Below are 12,094 nucleotides of genomic sequence, written 5' to 3'. Positions count from 1 at the left end.
AAGCTAATTTATCTCAGTTTATGCAGTGGCGTCACTCGGATTGCTGTCACCCAGTGCGGTAGCTCATGGTGTCACCCCCATGGTCCTCCTTCCGTAACAGACCATACAGAATCCTTAGTAATGTCATTTTGGTGTCATCCCCTCTGATGGTGTCACCCGGTGCAGTTCGCACCCCCCGCATCCCCCTAGCGACGCCACTGCTGTGCCTGCTAGTCATGTATTTAACTATAATCGGTTATCCGCTTATGAAATCCGACTAGACCGAGCAGTGTGTGCTCTGTAAAATTTGCAATTTTTCATTTTGGTGTTACCCCTCTGAGATGGTGTCACCCGGTGCGGTCCGCACCCCAGCACCCCCCTAGCGACGCCACTGAGTTCACGAATGCAACATGTGCTGGTCCATTACATGCAATGTACCTTAAGTATGGATACAACCTCTGCAGACGAACCTCTACACAATCAACGTGTATTCTCACATCAGTCATGGAGGAAACAAAAAGTTTCTTCGACGACTGATGGTGGTAAGCTATAAATACAGTAAAGCCACGTAAGTTTGTGAGGACCACCCATTGTTCTGTCTATATTTTAAACTGTTGGTATAAAGCAATTTGATATACCAATACTAGTGGTATATCAAATTGTGATCCGCCCATGGCGCAATAATACGCATATATAAACATTTGACCGACCGTGTGCGGTTGATTCTAGATCAATGATAAATTTCCACACATAATCATTAGTGACTTATGAAAATAACGATAAAAAGTATTAACAATCCCCGTTTTCTAAATGGATTTAATATGATACGCATTTTCATCGCAATCATTTCTGCTTTCTGTTCCCCCTGTCTCTTATGCTTAACTACGCAGAAATGTGGAGTGCGAGAGAAAAGAAACTTGGGCTGGATTAAACCTTGAAATAGAAATTACACCGAGTGACCTACAAGAATACGGTTCGTCGTAACGATATGTGTGCACTTTTCTTGGGATTTATCTACAGTGTTTATCAAAGATACAAAGTTGCAAACCGTGTCGACATTATACGGTACAATACTCGGTTATGTGGTACATATAATGTTATGTATTTCATGTTTTGTTGTCCTTGATGGTTCTTAAATATATTTTAATGTTCTAAAAATCAATTATCATTAATTAAATATGAAAATGTCCAAAGGCCTCTCTCTCTCTCTCTCTCTCTCTCTCTCTCTCTCTCTCTCATCCTTTGGTCGGGCTTGAGTTAAATTTTACCGTCATTCATAAGTCCAGAGACATCGTTGGATGACACAAACAAAAATCCCTTTCGTTCGTCATTTCAGATTTTAGCCCGTATCTTGCTACGATGGGGGGTGGGAGAGAGAGAGAGATTATGGCCGGTGTTACTGTTACTAAAGCAAAATAATGACATAGATCAATTGCAAATATATTAAAATATTTTAATTACCTCTTCTTGGTTCGTCATTTCGCTTAGCTTTGTATTCCAAATTAATTCCCATGCGCCGGTACGTGAATGGCTAAGCGTTAATGTGCATGGCGTAGCTAACCAAGTGTTTGTAGTGATCTGCTTTAATCATTAAAACATTCTTTCATGTTTAAATCGTAAGTACGTATCATATTGATTTAATCAATGTGAAGAAAAATAGAAAATGAAAAAGAAAACAACCAACTTATCAATATGCAAAGGTGATAGTGAATAGCCACAAAAGGCATAGAACTACGTCTTGTAGCGGACACACTGCGGGACGTGAGGAGTTCATTCAATCGGTCAATACACAACTTCCTGTAGTAGATTTTAACTCCATTCAAAAGGCAAAACTATGTATTTGTATGTGATATAAATAAAATATATGTATAGCATGTACGCTGTATTAATGATATACCACTCGTTGTATAATTTTTTCATTATGAAGGAAACTCGGCAAGCCTCGTTTTCTTTTAATGAAAGCTTTATACATTTCGTAATATATCATTGATACAGCGTACATACTATACATATATTTTATTTCTAGATAGATAGATAGATAGATAGATAGATAGATGGATGGATGGATGGATGGATGGATGGATGGATGGATGGATAGATAGATAGATAGATGTTATTCCTGGCCTTTTATTTAAAAGTAATTAACGTGGTATTGAATGCACATACATTTCTGCAATCTATAATATGGAATATGGTTTAAATTATAAAATAATTCCAATAACACGAAATCAATTTGGTTAGACTGTTCCCCTTTCATTCTAATCAGACTGGTCCCCTTTCATTCTAATAATTGGATTGTTTCATTATGTTACTTAGTTGGATAGTGGAACAAACCAACATCAAAATGATAAAGATGGACGCAGGTTCTCCATAACGCTTCGGCATTTGACACTAGCTTTAATACGATTTCTTAAACCTGAAAACAAGTTCTCATACTTTCAAGAACATTGATATAGGTCATTGAAACTTGAACTGATATCGAAGTGTAACAATAAGGTCCATTAGGAAAGAGTATTTTGTCACACACTTTAGAAGGGTGATATTTGAGACCGTCCGTCTGTCTGTCTGTCCATACCAGTATCTCCTTCTTAACCGCTAGATGCATATTAAACCAAACTTGTTATACAGGTTGCCCGTGTGATAACCATGTGCAAGGGAGATGATCAAATATAAACAACTTGCAATTACAGTGACACTTTTTTAACCAAACATTTTACGCTTGGTTATATCAGGAGGCCACATACTACAGATTATAAAACAAAATCATTTTTAATTCCCAGAGCCATAGTTTTTAGGGGTCTGTTTTAATTTATGTAATAATATACTTAGCGATTTGCCATGGCGAACTATTGAAGTAACCTTAGTTCTGGCATTAAAATGCTACAAACTTAAACAAATATCGATTTTGTAGTATTTGTCTATTTTACCCGTCACACAAAATATAAAACTATTTTGCCTTTAATAACATGCTCAAGCAGTGATTCCAACCTGTAAATATTCTATTAAATATTCTGAACTCTTTTGACCAGTTCACACCGAAATTTGTGAAGACACTAATTACATGACTGTCTAGCAACGGATTTACACCATTATATCGTTGTAACTGATTTACACCATTTTATCATTATAACTGATTTACACCATTATATCGTTTTAACTGATTTACACCGTTATATCCTTATAACTGATTTACACCATTATATCGTTATAACTGATGTATACCATTATATCGTTATAACTGATTTACACCATTATATCGTTATAAATGATTTACACCATTATATCGTTGTAACTAATTTACACCATTTTATCGTTATAACTGATTTACACCATTGTATCATTATAACTGATTTACACCATTATATCATTATAAATGATTTACACCATTATATCGTTATAACTGATTTACACCATTATATCGTTGTAACTGATTCACACCATTATATCATTATAACTGATTTACACCGTTATATCGTTATAACTGATTTACACCATTATATCGTTTGCTGCGGTACTATGGCGCCATTGGAAACGGAAAAAGTTATCCAGTGACTTAGAACGGAAGAAAGTTTCGAGAGAGTGCATTTTCCCAGCAGGTTCAGGGATCTGGAGCCGATTTCACTATAATTCTAAACGTTTCACCTCGCATATGACTTAGTCTCAAGATGCTTACGCAGCTCTCAACCATCATGGAATTATCAGACATAGAACAATTTTATTTTTTGTTTTGTATAAATTTGCAACGTTTGAAGACATCCTCCTACACATTTGAAGATTCAACATACACCTTTTCACGGGGGAAAAAATAAAAACAACAGGATGTTGAAGAAAAATTCAAGATATCACGGTATATAAAATGTTAATTGCAAATTTCCTTCTTGAAAATAATGCGTTATGAGTGGAAAATTTACAAATTTGTAAAGAAAACCAGGCCACGTTTCAATAGCTGAGAAATTCATAGTTATTAAAAGTTACATAAGCAGGTCGTTTGAACCATATCAGGGGTAAGGTTTGATATACTGGGTCGAGTGCACTTAGTAACAACAACAAAAAAAGTATATGAAACTGAAATCTGTGGCATAAACCTTTATATAACTTCTATTTTCAAAATATCGTCAAAGGTTTTTTAAACGTTTTTAACTGGTTATTCAGGGTATTGGTTTGTATCCAAAAATATATCGATTTATTGTTAATTGGTTTCGGATTGGCTTGTTGCCCTGTTTCTGAAAAGATTAAATACAGTATCCAAATTTATAAGTACCCGTTCATGTACATACATACATACATACATACATACATACATACATACACGTTCTTTGGGCTTTAAATACTGTTTTCATGTTAACGTGATTCATCGAACGGGAGCCGATGAAAACTTGTTTTGACACATTATTTTACCCAGTACCCTCTGATAAATTGGGAGTTTCGTTTATTTCCGGCATGCCGAATGTGTGACCTCAATGGTGCTAAAAGTCAAACTTTTATCGTCAGTTAATAGGTATTAATGTTGTTTTATAGGAAACTTTGCTTCATAAAATGTGACCGAAGTTAACCTTTTATTTCCTAGAAAAGTTAGGGGTCCAAATGTTGTTAAAAAAAGAATCCGCGAATGTCTATGTTAACACAAATCAGTTTTATTGAAGTATTCAGTATGTATCAGATCGCACATAGGGTTGGAATTCTAAACAATGCGCACAGAGTCAACGTCCAGTTTTAAAAAGTTTAGTTCGTCATAGTTTCTTTAAATTTCGAGAAATACAAAATAAGATACATAAATCTTCAGAAGTTTGTAAGTGCATGAAAATTCATTTTTAAGAACATGAGCAGGTCAACTATACCGAATTTCTGCTATTGTTTAAGCAACATTGCTAATTCACACGCTGGGTTTAAATGAGCTCGGAACAATTGTGACTTAAAAAAAACACAATAAAGGCTCCAGCTACACATATAGAGAAATTTATTTTGTTTTATGCGAGATGACAAGAGTCCCAGTCTCTGGTCACTTTCACTTCAATCTTAAGCGAACGACATCATTATCAGAAAGTGATTCTTTTTAAACTTTGGAGGAATAAGTCTCTCTCTCTCTCTCTCTCTCTCTCTCTCTCTCTCTCTCTCTCTCTCTCTCTCACACACACACACACACACACACGCACACACTCTCTCTCTAAAGGTAGTAGCTATGAAATTGTCTATTGGAATACTATAAACCCCATTCACTCTCGATCGATCAAACGGAATGTAGAGTGTCTCATTTGCTATGAGTTAACATTAAGAGCGAACTTGCAAAAAGACAAAAGCTAAATATGTAAAAATTCTTTGAAATGTTTATGTAAAATAAAATCAAAATTAAAAAGTGAATAATCCGTAAACCATTCAGTCAAGACCTGGATATAAACTGCAGTATTTTATTTGGTGGTACATTATTAAAAACATGTTATTTGAGTGTCAGAAGATGGAACTCGATACACTGACCATAGTGTGGTCCACTGTCAGCATTGAGAGGTCAGTGTTAGGACTGGTCGGCCTGGTGTCAGGATAATGTGACTGGGTGGGACATCATGCTACATGTCTGCGGCATGATGATCCAGTGCTAGACATCGCAATAAACTGATGCACTGCAGACATCATAGTAATATGACTGAAAAATTGTTAAAGTTTCGTTAAAAATCCAAATCACACACACATTATCTCCTCAACAATCTTAGACCTTAATCATGGGATATGCCCTTAAGGTTGTTTTTAAAGTCTGGCATTATCCATTGATAGTGTGCATCTTAGATTAAATTGTGCTCAAGGGAATATCTGTTATATGAAGTAAATGATTGATCCCCATGCGGAAAGAATACCATATAGACAAGAGAATAACTGCAAAACTTCTTAATATGTGTCAGTCTGGGTCTATCGCATTATTTTTCTCTTCAGGTTTGTATTTATCATCTCAGGTTTAATTTTCGTAAGAAAAACCGCCTATACAACTTTGGACACATTCCTTCACATTTCGTTCATTTTGATCGGATTACATACATTATCATCTTCAAACCTGAAAAAAAAAAATAAAAATAAATGATTTGTCCAAGCAGAATTTGAGTTTCAATGGTATTTTTGATCAATTTCTGTCAAATTTATTCTTTCTAGCCTTTTCCAGTAAAGTAATATAGAAACTTATTTTAAAATATGATTTTTAATCACTGAGCTATTTCCATCGGTGTCTGCCTGAAATATAAGTGGAGAGAGAGAGAGAGAGAGAGAGAGATGCTCAAATGAACAATTAACGAAATTCTTTCTTTTGCTTTTGTTACAAATATTTATTCTTCTTAATGCATCACATCTCATGTTGTTCCCTGATTTTGCAACCGGTTTCGCGTAGTCATGGGAAATGCAATGAACAAGCGTCATCAAAGTCTTGTTCGTTGTTGAAAATCCGCCGGACATAAGTATTTGGGATGTAAAAATGTTTCTGAACGCACGTCGTGGATGAAAACAAAACTTTTGTGACACTTTATGATGTTATTTCTTTCGAATATACGCTAATATTAGATTATCTCCCTTTCCAAAGTCATTTCCCATTTAATAATGTTGCATCGAAGAAATCTATCATAAAAGAAGATGCTGAACTATATTATCAAACTTGTAAATAAATTATAGACAAAAGCAATCTTTAACCTTATTCACGGAAGAATTAAATTTTCCTGGTTCCTGACCACAAAAAAGTTACTCTACGTAAGAGGATCAGAGAACTGATTTGGCCATGTTGAAATTGCGAAATGTATGGAGAGTAACAGTGTGGATAGGGTCAGGGAAACCCGACTAGATTTCTATATGAATGAGTAGTACTAAATGGTGTTCTACAATTTTCCTCCTAGACCGATAATGATTTAAATATGATATTGGTAACAACTACAGTGATACGTAATTAATTGTTTTATTTATCTGCGTCTAAGTGTCTGTTAATGTATGTGACTGTCTGTCCGTCTATCTGGATAAATTAAAGGAAGGAAGGAAAGAAGGCTTGGTGAATGGAGAAGGGAGAGGGGATATTGATATAAGACGATAATGAACTCCATTTAATGACATTTGTTAATGATTCATCTCGAGCTTCATCTTCGCCTGCTGGAAACATTTGTTGTGATTGATATGGCTTTCAAACGTCGCAAACTTTTAATTTTCTACTCGAGGTTAGACTGTCGTATTCATTCGTGTAAAGGTTGATAATTTATTTGTCTCTATGCGATCGAAATGACCACGTTTTACTGTAGTTCTGAATGTAGTACAGCTACTGCAATATCGTAGTTTAAACATGCAAACAATATTTCTTAAAACAAGTTCTTATTTTTCATGATGCTGTAAATAGTATATGAGTTTGGAAATGAAAAGTAGATTTGTAGAGGGGCAAAACTTTCACGGATAAACACGACATAGTTTACGGAAATGAAGTATCTTTAAATATTTAACTTCCTTCCTGTTTAGGTGTGTGTACTTGGAATTTTAAATCACTGATTGGTAATAAATGTATGTATCTTTTAGATGTTTAAGTTGATACACGGAGGAATGTTGACACGCAGTAAACCACGTGTTATTGATTGGTTTTGTTTCGATTGGCATCACATCAAAACATGAAAGGTTGTATATTGCCGAGGCAATTGGAGTATAGTGCATTGCCAATTTAGACACCATGACGGTAGGTCTGACTTGGTCTTAGCCAGCTCATATCCGCACTATTATGAGTCCTGTCAGCGAATCAGGGTCACTGCGACTCATCCGTGTGCATTGCAAAGCAATTTCAGGTACATGTATAAATTTCATCTTCATGCGATTATACTGAGTATATACAGATGTTTAAAAAAAGTATCTACTGTACTCCTTGAAGATGGAATACTAGAGGTCATACACTTTATCCACATGTGCTTCTTGACAGGATAATAATTGTAGGATTTGCCTCCCTTTGTAATCACTTGCACAAATACCAGATGGAAGAAAATATATTTCTAATGCCTAATGGTCAAAGTTATTAATTGGCCCCAGAAATGCAGTTGCTTTGAAAAGCATGCTAACAATACATTTTGAAAGCTAACCTACATGGACCATACCTATAATGGCAAAGGACAGCTAAACCCACAATGTACAAATAATAATCTTTAGTTTCAACTGATTTCTATCTTTTTATCTTCCTGAAATAAATTAATAAATAACACACACACACACACACACACACACACACACACACACACACATTTCTGTGTGCGCCAGCTGCCACACAAAGATTAGAATTAAAGGTACGACACCTCTCAAATTTGATCAAAATCAAAGTAATATTTCTTTTAGTTATTCCAGTTTAAAGTTAAATATATTTCACATACTTTATTCTATTTCTATTTTTGGGAATGATGCCCCCTCCACAGTGTTTTTCTTCACATAATGCAACATTATGCTAACTACTAAAGAGGCTTTATCTTGTACTGTAGCCCCAACCCATCTGGATCAAGTTAATGAGATAAAGAGATGCTGTCTCATATGACGAAGTGGTCTATTGATATAAAATATATACACCACATAAATAGAGGATTTTGTCCTCTCTTTCAACTGAAGATTTACCTTCATCCGGAAGTTTGGGGGTGTACATGCTCAAGATGTCAATAAGTTCCTACGTCCAACTTTATAGGGATGCTTCTCTCGTTTGTTTTTGTGGGTCCGGGTTTGGTACAACAAAGCTAACTATTTATTTTGGGTGAAAAGATGCTTTTACCTCTTTTACTTTGGCAAACATTCTCTCTCTCTCTCTCTCTCTCTCTCTCTCTCTCTCTCTCTCTCTCTCTCTCTCTCTCTCTCTCTCTCTCTTAGTAGGACAAATAGGTCAAATCAACACATCATTCTTTGCAGAACAAAAATATGTTGCTCTTATAGCAGGACAATTCATCTTGTCCTGAAAAACCTAACAACATTTGTTTGACGATAATTTTTCTTTAAAGAGGCATTAGCTGAAATTGTTGGTATCACAAAATGTATGTCTTAATTTGATCAACAGCAATGGATAAAAGGTTGCCAGTTTCTAATGTATTTAGAAACAATTAAATAAAAAAAATGCCGTTTCAACAAGGAAAGGATCAAAATGCTTAAAAACTTCATACGGATCGTAATTAGTTGCTGCCCTCCATTTTCCGAGCGCACCAGTTCGGGCCAGAGCTTAAAGTACGACTATATGTGCAGAGTGAGAAATAGGTAGACCTGACAGATAGACGCCTTCTTACCGAAAATTAAGGGACAAACGTGGAAGCAAGAAAAAGAATATAAAATAAGGACCAGGCTGGGTAATTTTTGCCTCCCATCTAAAGCACACATCCATGTTTTTGACAAATTAATGTGACACATTTTATGAAGTACCTGTTGCGAGAAACTTTTTAAGCACATTCGAGCTGAATTTTGGTAACTGAACTCGCTATTTTAAAGGAGTAGTATGCTAATAGCAGGTTTGGATTTTGTCACTGATCTAAGTCAAAGCTTTTTACCACCCCTTGGCCTTTAACCTCACTTCACACAAGCACGTCCGCCAAGACAAGCTACCACAAGGCGCCCCCGTGAGGTAAAAGGAATGTGGGATAGGAAACTTGGACCTAGATCGGTACCAAAACACACCGCTATAATCATACTGCTTATTGATCACTCGATTACAAATAATGAGTCATAATTATGGTTCCAAATCCATCAACCAAACGGGTGCAATCCGTATGTGAAATTCCATCAATACAGCCGTTTCCAGACATTGGCAAACATGATAGCAGATTGCTAAACATCTACTCGATTTTTTCATTGCCTTTAAATCAGTTCCTTGTTCTGTGTCGCTAACGCCGCAGTTCCGTCACCGTGTGCGGAGCTGCTCATGGTTTCCCATTTCGACCAGCACCATATCGAAGTCAGCCATGCTAATAGTTTTATCTTCAATAGCCATAGAGTAGAATTTACTAATCATATTGAGACTATTTTGTGCCGCCACTGGAATTTCTGAAGTGAAACGCATTCGCGAATGCAGCCGTAGCGCTATTATTTTATCAGACCCGGATGCGACACCAGATGATATCGACCTTCGACAACAAATCTGATTGTCGTAGATGTTATGGATACAATTTCAACAACACCAAGGTCAACATTGTTTGCCGATATGATTCGGCAAAAATTTCTACAAATAAAAACAGGCGTTTGTATTTCGCAAGTGAAACAGTTTTCTTGGCAATATCATCCATCAGCTGTAGCTCGACTTCAATCATTTTTTCGCTTCGGTAAGTTCGAGGGTCTATCATAGTTCTTCTATTAATAATTTGATCACGAAGTACAAGTATTAGACAAGCTGGACATGTTTAGGTGCAAGACGCACACGCACTTCCAACCAATTACCCATTTTTACCTATACTAGTGCCATACAATGATAGAACACTTGGGGATTATTTAAGTTTCAGGCAATTGTTTGTTTGGGGGACTAGCACCACGTTCACTTATTACTGTCATAATTGCGCCATTCATTGGTGTCAAAAATGATCGTTCTTCTTTTCGCCCAGGAACTGTTACACGGACAACTGCGTCATTGATGAATAACAGTCGATATTTTTTACTTCTTAACTTAGTCATTGTTGACGCAACATACTAAACAGGGATTGCAACTGGGGTGAATGCCACATCATCTTTGTAAAAACAATCCCCGTGTTTTTATTTCATGCTTGGTTGTGATATAATGCTTTAACACCAAGCTGGACTCGTGCTGGCATTAGTACATTAGGGTGGTCCCAACTGTCGATTTAGATTTGCCTCATAAAATTATATATCAGTGTATATGATGGTTTCTTTAACAACGTTTTCGCGCAGACGTTGGTCAACATGAAACTACTGTCGATGTTAGCATCACCGGCTGGCGGAATCGACACCCCGTAAGTAAATTCCGCAACCTTATCACCGCGTTCAAGATATATCACTTATATTTAACGGTAAATCTTAAACATAAACACCAAAGATAATTATGTCCAAGTCCTTCCCACCGAATTTCATCGTTGGTGACCAGTGATATCAATGCTGAATAAGTGAAATGTATTGGACAATTGATTTCTTTCATGTCGCGCGTTAGTGTTATTGATGAACTAGTATGCCTGCGATTATTTACTAGTATTGCTATTGTAGCCCACCGGCCTCTAGTCTGGTTAGGATGAATAAATACGATCCCGACTCGCGCTCCATTAAATTGTTAGGTTTAAGTTCATCAAAACCATCCTCGACACCATTGAAAAGTTATTAGGTCTTTTGCTAATTTATCAGTGTGTTCCTGTGTTTCACTGGTCAATACAGTTTTAATTAGGCATTCTAAAGTTACTACATGTGGAGTCAAAAGCACCTCTGCAATCATTGCATCAATGTAATTCTTAATAAAATCCACCGACATACAGGAGTCTCTGATTCTCCCAGTTTCGTTGATTTCTGCGAGTTTTTTCGCGGCGGCGCAACGCAGCTTCAGAATACTATCTTTAATGACCACGTTAGACGTTTTATACTTTCCAGTTTAATCTTGGAAAATCACAAGCTCGCATGGGTCAAGGTCAACAACAACCCGACCGATAAACTCAACCAAATCAACTTTGGTTGCAAACTTGTTCCGATCAACATCAGAACCGCACCGAGTCAATGCGCTGTAGCGTTCATAAATGTTGATAAGTATGTCTGGTACAAATCGGTTACAAAAACAGCTTTAAATGGTAAGATCTTTTATGCAACTAAGTCGTTTGTGGTGATGGAATAAGACAAGGTGAGAGTATTTCACCATTTCAGGTTGCTATTTTTATTATAGATTTTGAAAAGGAATTGTTAACAAATGTATATATGGTGTAGATATGTATCTCGTGAATGTTTTTCTTTCGTTATACATTGAAGATATATAACTTTTGCCATCTCTAACATTAAGGTTCAGTCATGTCTCAGTATAGTATTGCCATGTATAAACTCATGGAAACTGTCGAACTGGACATGGCTGACATACTGAAATATTTGGGTTTATTGTTTAAGATTCGGAGATTACGTCTCTGCATTGTAAAGTGTACTGGCAGGCCTGGCACAGAATAAGAATTTTAACATGAAAAAGCAT

Source organism: Sinohyriopsis cumingii, chromosome 4, assembly GCF_028554795.1.
Source record: "Sinohyriopsis cumingii isolate HCF-2022 chromosome 4, ASM2855479v2, whole genome shotgun sequence".
Classification (NCBI taxonomy): domain Eukaryota; kingdom Metazoa; phylum Mollusca; class Bivalvia; order Unionida; family Unionidae; genus Sinohyriopsis; species Sinohyriopsis cumingii.
The sequence above is the reverse complement of the archived record's forward strand: the minus strand, read 5'-3'. Positions refer to the sequence as shown.